General features: G+C 42.6%; 1 protein-coding gene across 1 annotated transcript in view; it reads right to left on the minus strand.

The window, feature by feature from the left end:
- The window catches only part of NSUN6 (NOP2/Sun RNA methyltransferase 6), a 632060-nt gene that overhangs the window by 20846 nt on the left and 598833 nt on the right, over window positions 1-12381 (minus strand). The gene's annotated exons all lie outside the window — the stretch shown is intronic.

The following is a 12381-nucleotide window of genomic DNA, read 5'->3' on the forward strand; positions in this document are numbered from 1 at the left end:
TTGTAATTTTGGAGCAATTTCTTCTTCAGGAACACTGCCTTGCCAGTGTGTTGTTTCCTAATGGATTTTAGAAGACTCAATGCTCATAAATAAAACTTGGATGCAGAATGCAATGTGCAAAGGGCTTCTTGTAAACTGCATCCAGCATGAGAACACCGGTCTGCTGATTCTCAAAGGGGTCTTCATCCATAAAGAAAGCTCTTCTGTGACCATATCCTACTCCACTGCTTTCATTGCATATTTAAGTGCCTGGATCATACCAGGAAATACAACTTGCAATCCCCCAGCACCCATTTGGCTGAAAAACTGGGGAAGCTTAATAGCCTGCTGGCTCGCTTAGTGTCCTTTACCAGTGATCTGCATTGAAACATGTCACTGGCATAGTATGTTTAACAATTCAAAAATACATAGGAGCATCTCAGGAAGAGATCTGACAAGAATCACTGTTTGGATTGCACAATTTTTTTTAAACTTTATTTTTGGTGTTTTTAACTGTACATACAGTCAAAACATCCGCCCTAATGTCCGTTCTCCCTCCGTCCACCCCCCCTCCGGTGACGCACCCAAACTGCCGCTTTTTATGATTGTTGGTTGTACCTGTCGCAGTCTCGTATTGAAGCGAGGGCTGACATTCCGGAGTTAGGACCTGGGGAAGAGTCTTGTGAGGAGTCATTGCTTGGGATGGACATTAGGTAAGTGATATAGGGGCCCCAGATATCGGGGGGCGTGCATGCAGAGGTAGAAGTCTGATGAAGTTCGCTTCAGTGTCTTGGCAGTATGTTATGTCCAACAGCCATTGTTGTAGCGTCGGTATCGGTCCTTTCCCCCAGGACATTGCAATCCTTCTTCGGGCAAGTAATAGCAGCAGCCCGGATAGTTTGCGCACTGAGGGATATGCTTAGTCAATCCAAGGAGTGTAATTTTGGGGTCTGGCTCGAGGGGAGTATCAATGATTGGTGCGGTCTTCTCCAGCACAGTCTTCCAGAATTGGTGTATGGCCGGGCATGACCATGCGAGGTGTAGAAAGTCTGCTAATGGGGCGTTGCAACGGTTACACGACGGTGGTATGGCGGGGTGATGGGAGTGTAGCCTGGCCGGAGTATGGTATGCCTGGTGTACGTATTTGAAATGAATTTGTTTATATCGTGTGTTTAATGATACTTTTTGGGTTTGGGCCAAGATACAGTCCCAGTCCTGTTAGGGAGAATTCTCTGTTTAGGCTGGATTTCCTAACCTAGTGAGTCCCTCCAGCTTTGCTGGATTTCTGGAGTTTGTTTTTGTCTCCTGCCACAAGTGAGACTCTTTTTCACCCACTCTTGGACATGATTTATGGTGTTCCTTTGAATGTTAATGTGTTTCATGGGCTATGGGGTCTTTTACTCCATAGGGTCTCATATGTTTTTATGTGTGTTACACCGCGCCCTCCATGCAGTAACACCGGGGTGTCATAGTGACCCCCCACCATAGACTCCATACCCTGGGACGGACTACTGTCTCCCAGGGCATGTAAAGTCAACATTGGCTTTACTAGTCCCAAATTACTAACAGAACCAGTACAAACCATCATATTGTGGACGTACTGGTAGAGGCAATTCGATTGCCCCTGGGTCTGTTATTCGAGGGGGCACTGTCCCGTCCCCCCTCGTCGAGTTTTGGCTGGTGGCAGTGGATACTACTTTTTATATTCAGCCGTGAATATCTCTATGGGATTTTCCCATTGTTCGAGGCTAATACTTTTTAACATAGCCTTTAACATACCGCCGGTTTATTTATTTAATATTAATTCACCGGTTGGTATTTTCTGCCAGAACTCGGTTTTAAAATGTCGTTTGTGTTCGCCTCTGTAACTCCAAACCAAAGGTCGAGCCCTTTGTTCCACTTTTTGGCGGGCTTCTCCACAGAAGCCTCAAAAAGTGGTGCCACTCTGTCTGGGTACCACAGTGGGCGTGGGAGGGGGTTTAGGCACCCTGGACTGAGTTACCTTGGTAACTCAAGTCGCACTCTTGTGTGATTGGCCTAAGTGGTGAGCCGGCTGGCTCACCACTTAGCATGTTTGATTGACAGCTAGGCTGAGTGAATGGGGGTGAGCTGCATAAAAGCAGGGCTTTTGGGACTGGAACTTCAGAAGTCGCCACAGGACCTGAAAATCCGACGAGGGAGAAGCTGAGCCGACCTGCTACGACGACACCACCGGTGGAGCCCTGCTGAACCGACTCACCACTTCCCAACGACAGAGGGGATCTCCCTGATGGAGAGTCTTCTTCCCCTGACTGGTGGGCACAACCAGTTTACCTTCCTTTCTTGCATCCCAGGACGTCTTGTGGTCGAATTGCCCGTGCCAAGCACCCAGGCAACCAGATAGCCACTTACCACTGGACCGCGAATAAAAGGACCGCTCCTTTTAATTGAGAACTCTGACGCTGGTTTCTTCCCTGGCAGTGCAACAGACTCCTGCTTTCCTCCCCGACGAGATCCTCTCTTCCTCCGGACGAAGCACCGACTTGCACCCATTGCCAGGAACTGCTGCCCCCGCTGGAGCGTTCTCACCATTTTAAGGTACTGTGTCTGCCAGGCCTCCCTTTCTAAAGATTGCTACAAGGTAACAATAATCCCTTAACCTTCTGGACTGGGCTGGTCGCCTTGACCATCTAACTGGTCCCTTTATGTTGGTCCAACTCTTTCTGAACTTTTTGCGAGACTTTTGGGCACTTTGAACCGTGTGACCTTGGACACATTTCAACCGGAGCCTCTTAAAGTCGGTCCGGCCTTGTTAACTTTGACTTTACGGTTTTAACCTGCCTTCTTCTCCTACTGTGTTCTTCCAAAAGTGTTGGGATCTGTTTCTATCTTTGCTCTGCGTTTTTCTCCCTTTTAAACCGATTGATTAGAGTGCCATCTTCGTTAAGGGCTCAATGCTGTCTGAAAATAAGTGTTGCTTTACTTAAGACTTGTCTAATAATCGTTGAAGGGAGTGTATATCTTTTAGTGACCGTGTTTTTGAACTGCTTGATATTAGTGCCAGTGTGTTTAACTAGATGTGTATTTAAATAAATGATTATAACTCTTTTACACCAAGCTCTGGTCAGTGTTTGCTTGTTCTACTGTGTTCTTTTGACCTATTTTGAATACTCTGTATACTGCCTAACTCTTCTTGACAGAAGTCTGACTGCTCAGCCACAGCTACCAGGTAAATCTGGGTGGTACAGACTGCTACCAATTGGGTTTACTGCCAACCACCTGTAGTCTTAAATCTTTTGCAGTGGTCCCAGAGGGAACTGCACAGGTTTCTGCCTAACAAGTCCTCATCTGGAATTGTCAAATGAAGGGAATTCTCCCATCTAGCTTTCGGTGTTGAGTGGTGGGGTCGTGTCGGATATCAGGGTTTTGTAGATTAACAATACTAGCCTACCCTCCTCTAGTGACTGGATCACCCCGTGCAATAGTTGCCACGTTGGTGGTTGTTGTGGAAATAATGGAAAGATGGCCTGGAGAGTAACCCTGAGACGGAAATAGATAAATGTGTCCAGGGCAGTGGTAGCTCCACGAGTTCTGGCTTGTTCAGGTGTATGGAATTTCTCGTCACTGAATAGGTCCCCATGGTGTCTAATTGGAGCTTGTCAATCCAGTTCAGGTAGACTTTCTCTGAAGTTAAAGGGATTCCAGGGATGAATCTTGTCGGCAGGATGGGGGGGAACCTTGCCTGTATACCGCATCTATGTGCTATTTTTTTCCAGATTGCGATTGTGGAAAGTACTGTGTTTAGCGTTGCGTGTGGTATGTGTGTTTGACCTATGATGACTGCTCTTAGCATGTTAGGCGACGCCAGGGCTCGTTCGAGCTGGATATGGGGTCAGATAAAGTGGGTAGCGTACCAGTGGCCCAGAAATTGGACTTGTGCTGCCCAATAGTAAGGCTCTAGGTCTGGAAGTGCCAAACCTCCTTTTGTCGCTGGCTGAATCAGTGCTTTGTCTGCTATTCTGGCTGGTTTGCCTGCCCACAGTAGTTCTAGCACTAGGCTTCGTAAATGTTGGAGATACTTTTGGGACACCAATAGAGGGATATTCGCAAAGAGGTATAGTAGTTTGGGAAGGATCACCATCTTCACCAGCGATACCCGGCCCCAGAGGGTGAGTGGCAAAGTTTTCCAGCTATTGATTTTCTCTTGAAGATTTTCTGTTGCTTTGCCGCAGTTGTCTTCAAAGAGTTTTTGGTGAGATCTGGACAGTTGGATGCCTAAGTACCTGACATTAGTGAGTTCCCATTTAAAACCATAGTCATCCGCGAATTCCCGGGTCTCTGAAGTCAGAGGGAATATTATGGACTTACTGTGATTTATTCGTAGGCCAGAAAAAGAGCGGAATTTAATAATGTCTCACATGATTGGGTTCAAGTTCTCGATAGGGTCATCGATGTAGGTGCGATGTCATCTGCGTAAAGGGATATTATTAATTTATTTGGCCTGAAAGACAGGCCTCTGTGTATGTTTGGCACAGAGGTCTGAAGCGAGGGGCTCCATTACTAATGCGAATAGAATGGCGGACAGGGGACACCCTTGCCTTATTCTCCTCAATAGATCTATGGGTGTGGTGAGCAGATCAGGAAGTATAGGCAACTTGACGGGAGGCGATGCAACTAGAGATCAAGAGGATGAACCAACTCAGACTTCCAGGAATTAGTGATGTCCCCCTAAAAAACAAAATGAAATAATTTATGTTTGAAGTCACTCTGCCTTCATAAAGAAATTATTTCGGTTACGGTTCGGTTCTTTAATGGAAATAATGTCTTTGTGAAGTCAGAGTGACTTCAAAAAGAAACATTTCTTTTTCCAGTAATAAGGCTCCCCACCACCCCTTGACATGGAGGCCTAAAGATTCTCTGTAGATGACAGGAACAAGCGATCCTGGCTGCTGCAGGGAGCTGAAGGCCTTGTTCCCTGGACCAACGGATTAAAAGGTAAGAAAATGTATTTTCTTTAAATGTGTGTGCGTGCATGTTAGTGTGCGTGTATCGTTATATATAAAGCTGAATGTATGTATGTATGTATGTCTGTCAGGCTATACAAATCCACTACGTTGAACCCACTGCTACCAAATTTTGGTGCAATATTGTAGTCAATGTTTGGATGCAAAAAATGTACTCCGAAAGACAACTTCATTTACTGATGCTCACCCCGATTCACTGCAGTAGGTACTAGAAGGAGGCATAATTTAAAAAAGTGTCAAATCTGGGAAATGGAAAAGTTACAGTTTACTTATGTTCACTTCATGAGAATAGGGCACAATCAATCAATCTTTCTTGGATATTTTATCAAATGTGCTGGAGCCATTAATTGACTGAAACATGCCCCCGAAACAATGATCACCACCAGGGAAAGCTCCATCTGATGCAAAGCGAAAATCAATATCAAGAGCTTCTGAAACACAACAACAAACAGCAGAATGACTTGACGACCAGTGGAGAAGAGCAACTTTCCCCAGGGTAAACGAGATGCCAGACCAAACTGAAGCAAGACCTGCTGCCAAAAAGACAAGAGCAACATCTTCCAGGGCACACCAAAGCAAGACTGCTAACATGAGGACAAGAGCCACTTCCTCCAGGGCAAATGAGACACCAGACCAAACTGAAGCACACCTTGCTAACATGAGAAGACAAATTCATACCAAGAATTATTCTAATCTCTACTGATTTACCATTTGACTTCAAACGTCTGCAATTCCCAGTTTGACTTGCCTTTGCAATGTCAATCAACAAAGCCCAAGAACAGCCATTAAAGGTTGCTGGAAACAACTTGGAGGCCCAATGCTTTGCTCACGGACAACTGTAGGTTACTTGCTCCAGTGTTGGAACAACAAATAATCTGTTCATCTTTTCTCCCGATGGAAAACCCAAAAACATTGTCTACCAAAAAGCACTTTTGTGACAAATTTCAATTCAAGTTTCTGTGATTTTTTCAGAATTTTAAATGTTTTTATTTGTGAAATGAGAAAAGGCAATGTTTACAATAATCTATCATGATATTTTTCATCTTTAATTTTAGGGATTGGGCAATAAATCCTAATGGTCATCCATGTCCGGGCTAAGCAGGCATGATATGTGGTATTAGTGACTAGAAAGGCATTTTAGTGCAGCCAGTCTAGTCACTTCTTAGTTTGGCTTGATTATTTTTTAACAGGGCATCTCTGATAAAGCAGTTCTGCTAAGTGTAATTACCTGGCTAGACTGGCATTTTAGTGCTGCCACTCTAGCCGTTTCTTACTGTGGAATTGTATATTGTTTTGGGCATCTGTGATACAATAATCATAAGTGTTATTGCTTCAACTGGCATTTTGGTGCAACCACTTTAGGCATGTCTAAATGTGGCGTGGCATGCTTTACTGCAATATGTTATTACGTGTTGAGACTGGTCTACAATGTGCAGCCAGTTGGACATGTTTTCATTGTGGCATGGCATTTTTAATAGCAAAGCATTACATTAATTAAAGCATTAATGTTCCTGTGCACTGTTGGTGACTTCCATGTATTTGATTTTTGGATTGGTGTTACCCTACAAAACAATTGCAAATGTTCAGGCTTTTTAGCAATTTTTTCTCAGAAAGTTTGCTCTATAATATATTAAAACACATATGTATATCTTTCTGTTAGTGCAGTGTGCAACAGCACATTGTGAGTATTGTGCAAGCATGGTAATCTAGGCGGCCCAGAGTGTGGCGTGACCCGTGATTTATTTCCGAGCTGGGAGACAGGGGGGTCGGGTGATGCCCTCAGCAAAGCTTGCAGGGGAGCCCCCACATTTTGGTGCTGTGCCACGGCCTCTGATAAGGCGATGTGTGTTGACCCTGTTTGGTGAACTGCAATGCTTAAAATCCATCAAATCCAAGGATTTAGCTCAGATATTCCTTGGATGATAGCCTTTCATCGACAATGCCATAGTAGATCTGGTGAGGTTGGGTTTTCATTCTGAACTGGTCAAGAACATAGTCCTGCAAGAATGCTTAAGTTTGAAACAGCTTGGTTATTCAATTACTGACACTGTGGCCCCTCTTAATTTAATACCAACAAAGGACTTAATGTCTGTAAATCCTCTGCCTATGCTAAGTGACCAATTAGTTGTTACATTGAAAGCTGGAATGTCCAGTGGCCAAGATTGCGTAAATGGAGCATAGAAAAATCACAGTGTCCTATGATTGGGCACATCTCTTGAATACACTGCATGTAAAAGGGATTACAATGCAAAATAACATGTGAAATCAGCTAACAAGTGTGGTCTTGTGAACAGACATGGGTTCAAGCACCTCGTTTCCAAATTATGATTTATCGTCAACAGTGGACGTCATCTGCCTTCATGGATTACTGGCATTATGATTCTCGATGGGTGCAAGATCTGTTCTGTGCCAGCATGTAGGGGTGTTAGAGGGCCTCCCTATAGGGGGCTGCTTTGCGCATTACGGCTCACCAGTGGTATTACTATGACAAATTTCGACATAGGAAGTTGTGACATTTTAGATATCAAGCTTGGCTGGTGCAATGCTAGTTGGAACGTACGCAGAGAATGCATTCTTTTAAATGTTTATTAGAACCATTCAATAACCAATCTGAGGCATCTTTTAGAATGGGTCTCAGATATATTGGAGAAATGCGCATCAGAGATGGGTTTGGGGGTTATATTGTTGGGGGACTTCAAAAGTGAATGTCTGGATTAACACCGTTATGATATAAAAGGGAGGAGAAAGGCCTCAATGGTTGCGAGGGATAGAGGGTGTATCATCAGAAATACCTTGGATGAGTGGGGCATGAGATAAAGGGTAATCAAAAAGGCTACATAAATGCAAAATGCACTTGATTCAGCTCTGTTGCAAATTCAACGATCTGTTCCCTATGTAAACAACGTACGGATGCATCCCAGGGAGGTAGTGATCATTGCTAGGTTGATTTGACAATGGCCTTGAACACTACAACCAATAATAAGATCAAAAATGTATGTTTAGAAATTAGAGAAAACAAGCTATTATTATATGGAGGCCGTCCATGTCCATGAGGTTTAAATCTAAAATAAACAACCAATATGACGAAGGAAAGTTTGTTGAGATGATAACTTGTGACTTCGTTTCCCTGTTGCAAAACCTGCCAAGGGGCTTAGTGCCAACTAGGAAAACTTAACAAGGGCCCCTTCCATGCAAAATCATTCCCATAAATTTAACATCAGGGCTCTACACGAAAAAAAGAGAACTCAGGTGCAAGGTACAACTAGCCATGAAGCCGGGTCAGTATCCCAATGGTAAAAAATCGAAGCAAGTATATACTAATTGACTCAAAAGTTATCGACACAATGTACCAGATCGACGCTGAATCAAAGCTGCATTGCCTTCAATTTAGCAATGCGTCACGTTTTTGGTTGCTACTAAAATCTATCGACCAACAGAGTGGCATGCAAGCCCAATCAATCGCAGCGTAAGCTTGCGAGGGCCATTTCCCAAAACCTTAGTATAGTTCCAAGGAATTTGATGACGACCCATTAACAACTGTGCAATAAAGATCTACTTTCTTGGAACATTCTTGATATTGATTTGCACACATTTAACATGCAATCATAAAAGCAAAAACCTCGAATGCTCCCAGGCAAGCTGGTCTGTCGAATATATGACTCTTAACTGTGATCCATCGCTTTGGGCAAAGATTTTGTTTCAATATGTTCAATAACATTATAAATTGTTGTATTTTCCCACGGTCATGGAAGGACGCAACAGTTGTAGTGATGTTTAAGTCAGGGGATCAGTCGAATCCTGCTAACTATCTGTTGATCTCCCTCTATGACGAGTCCCACAAAGTTTTTTAAACCTGTATACTGAGAGCCCTTAACATCTGGGTTAGGCAAACAATGTCTAGATCACAATCAATTGGGGTTCAAAAGAGGAACCAATTCTAATTGTTCTTTGATAACGCACTTCATACCAACGAGTGGTTTCTAAGCGCAGGATTGGGTTTCAAACCTGTGTTGAGCTGTGTTGTCTTGCTTCCAGGACAAACGTGTTGCCCCTAATAGCTCAAACTTCCTGGTTTTGCGTCTTTTGGCTAAACAGGCCAGGTAGGCAAATTAGCAGCTTTGCTTTTTTGGATATACGTAAGGCTTTCGATTACACTATTAGATCTAAACTTTGGGGAAAAATGCATCTACAGGGCTGTCCCTCCACTGTTAGCTATGCTTGAAGCACTCCATTCAGACACAAGGATGCAGATCAAGCTGGACAAGTAAGGAAATCTGTCTAATTGGGTCATTAGCAAGCAGAGTCTATGCCAAGGTTGTGTGCTGGACCCCTTTTTATTTATTTTGTATTGGTGATAGCCTCAGGGGTGCGAATATGAACCATCCCAGATTGGGAACCCATACGATCACTATCTCCTCTAAGCAGACAAACTCCAGCACTTTCTCGAGGCTCATAAAAAATATTTCAAAGATATAGATATAGATCCGGAAGATAACATCCCCAAATCTAAATTGCTGGTAATGAATCCCCAACAAACAAAAAAAATCCAAGGAGAAAGTCCTTTAACTGGCTAGTCGAAAATCTAAAACTTGCTATTATAAAAAAATTCTAATACCTGGGAATTCGATTCTGTAACAAGGAGTCTCAACAGGATTGTGATGCACTTTTCAAAGCCACTACGGCTACAGTTACTAAGATCAATACTGCTACTACCAGAAAAGACTATTTTCTGTCATACTTAATGACCTATGGACGAGTAGCTTGTTCAAGATATTGAGTAAATGGGAAGGTGTCTGTCTGTCAACACTTGCCAAAATTGAGTCTAATGATGTGGAGCTAGTACACAATTCACATAGGGTAAAGAAAAAACGTTTAGAATGTGATTGGATTACCAACAGAGATCTGCTGGCTGGCTACAAGATATATGATCACATCCAATTCGATGTAAAATCTTTAAAGTCTTGCAGCCATATTTGCAAAAACATGTTTCGCGATCATGCATAATCACTCTAAGAGTCAAACTTAATCTCTACCCTACTAACGATGTGTTGGGAGCAAGAGCAAGAATTGCTAGAAAAGAGAGAACATGGCGCTTTTGCTATACTGACATCAAGACTTTAAAACTAATCTAATGATTGCATGCCTGGCTCTGTCTGTAACACGTTTAGAGTTATTTGGTAGATAAACAAAGTCAGGACCCTTGTTAAGGATTCTAATCGGGTGTCACACACCGGACCAGGACACTTGCCCTTAGCCTAGGAAGTAGAGCTCAATTAGAATACTTTTTCTTTATTTCCTAGAATTCAGATTGAGCTGGCACCCAACCCGTCTCACACCCCTTTTTACAAATACCCCAGGTCACAATGGACCATGAACCAGGCCAGTGGGTGGTAATGCAATATTTATTTATTTTAAATTCAAAGAAAAACACAATTTTAATATTGGGCAGCAATCACCAATGGGTGATAATTACAATGTAAACTGATGAAATACACTTGGTTGACCTACTATAACATTTCCAAAGCACAGATGAATAGGAGCAATTTTACTGTTCGGGTAGATAGCACCAGAGTTAAGATTTCCCCTGCAATGCTCCCTCGAACCCCTATTTATAGAATTTACAGTGGATAGAAGGGAGCAGCAAGGAGTAAGGGATACTAGGCAGCAAACAGAATTAAAATCCGACCTTCCCTCATGAAATGGGAGGCAAAATCGTGTTTGAAAACTTTTCCAATTGTGTAAATGACACTTGGAATGGGTAAATAATTTACATGCGTGGTTTGATAAATGAGGTAAATATGATTTCTAACAGTACCAGCGATGTAAGAACACTAGCAACTATAAGGCAAGGTATGAACAAATGGCATACAGTTAAAAAATCAACTTGAAAGTAAGAACACAGTGCAGCAAAAATCACACGTTGGAAAGTTGCATTTTTCTCTTTTTGCAGTTTTATATGTCAAAACGGTTGGTAAAAAAAACGAGTGAAATAGACAGAATTGGAATGCGTTTTTTAGGCTGGTTGATAGATGCACATCACAAGGATAATATAGAAGTGAAAGAGTGACTCTAGCTAAATAACTGGATGAGATTTTCAATGTGGAAGGCGATTCGGTTTGGGAAAATAAAAGCAGTTAACAGAGAAAATCAGTTTGGAAATAAAGGACAAGTTTTACTTAAACTAGATTATCAAGAAGATGGCGCTGCCCATGAAACAGGTTAAGCGGCCGTCTTAACCCCCTTCACGCCGCATTTCTCTTTATGTGGAAACTAATTAATTTACTCCAAATATGACTAAAGACTTACAATTGACATAAATAAGTGGAAGAAATGCGCTAACACTAGAAAATCAAGGACAGGATGCACAGAGAATTCAGACCATTTTAAACAAGTTATTTGTAAGTGAATATCCTCTCTGTGCAATGAGCCTTGTACTGGTTGACGTGTGTGTCCTGTTCTGTTGAGTATAACCTATGTTTTGATATGAGTATTTACCTCTTGACATCTGTTTGTTCTAGCTAGATTCTTTTAAATTAATTTAAATGCACTTATCATGTTGTTGTCACAATCATGAAGGAGTGATCTTGCATTGTGACCAATGCGACGATTATCTGTTCAGTTATAAGTAGAGTGAACTCTTGTAACACTAACAAACTCGTTATGTGATTGGATTAGCATCTAAAGGCTGGTTCTCTGTTGGTAAGACTTTGAAGGTTCACTTTTATTGTGCCTAAATGTAATTGTTTTATGTGCCTAGGTATAAGCAGATTGGATATTTTGAACGTTATTGAACCGCTCAGGTGGTTGTAATCTCAGTGAAAAGCTGTTCTTATGTACTGTATTGTTCTTTTGGTGTTGTGAGAAAATGGAAAGGTTGATTAAATTCAATGAAAACAATACAAAAAAAAAGGTATTAGGGTATGGGTGGGACTACTTGGAGGGTGGAACTAAGACAAGGTATCAAGATAGGGTAGGCTATGTGTTGTTATGGGATGGGCAGATACTCACAATAAGCACTGGAGTTTGGAATTTGAGACAGCCAACCAAGTTTCTGGACTCAAGGCAATATCTGGTCACCGCGGGGCTCGCCTAGCAGAAAACAGCGGTGCCTGTCTGGTCACAGCACAGCGACATGAGGTAGTGGGGCAAAAAGCCGGTCTGGTCACAGGATACTCTCCAAAAGGGTACCACAGCTTTTCCACCTTCTCCCAAGTTAGTGGGATTTTGTTATGAGGTTTTAATTCTGAAGGGTGGTTCTGCCTGGATAGGAAGGCCTGAACCAACTATCCCTTTCCTGGTAGTGGAGTCTGGAATCTGCAGGGTGAATCTGGAATGTCTGGATACCAGGCCCTGGAAAATTCAGGAGAGTGTGACCTTTTGTCTCTGTGAGCTCCCACTT

This window comes from Ambystoma mexicanum, chromosome 2q (genome assembly GCF_040938575.1).
Source record: "Ambystoma mexicanum isolate Mex_15411 chromosome 2q, UKY_AmexF1_1, whole genome shotgun sequence".
In the NCBI taxonomy this organism is placed as follows: Eukaryota; Metazoa; Chordata; class Amphibia; order Caudata; family Ambystomatidae; genus Ambystoma; species Ambystoma mexicanum.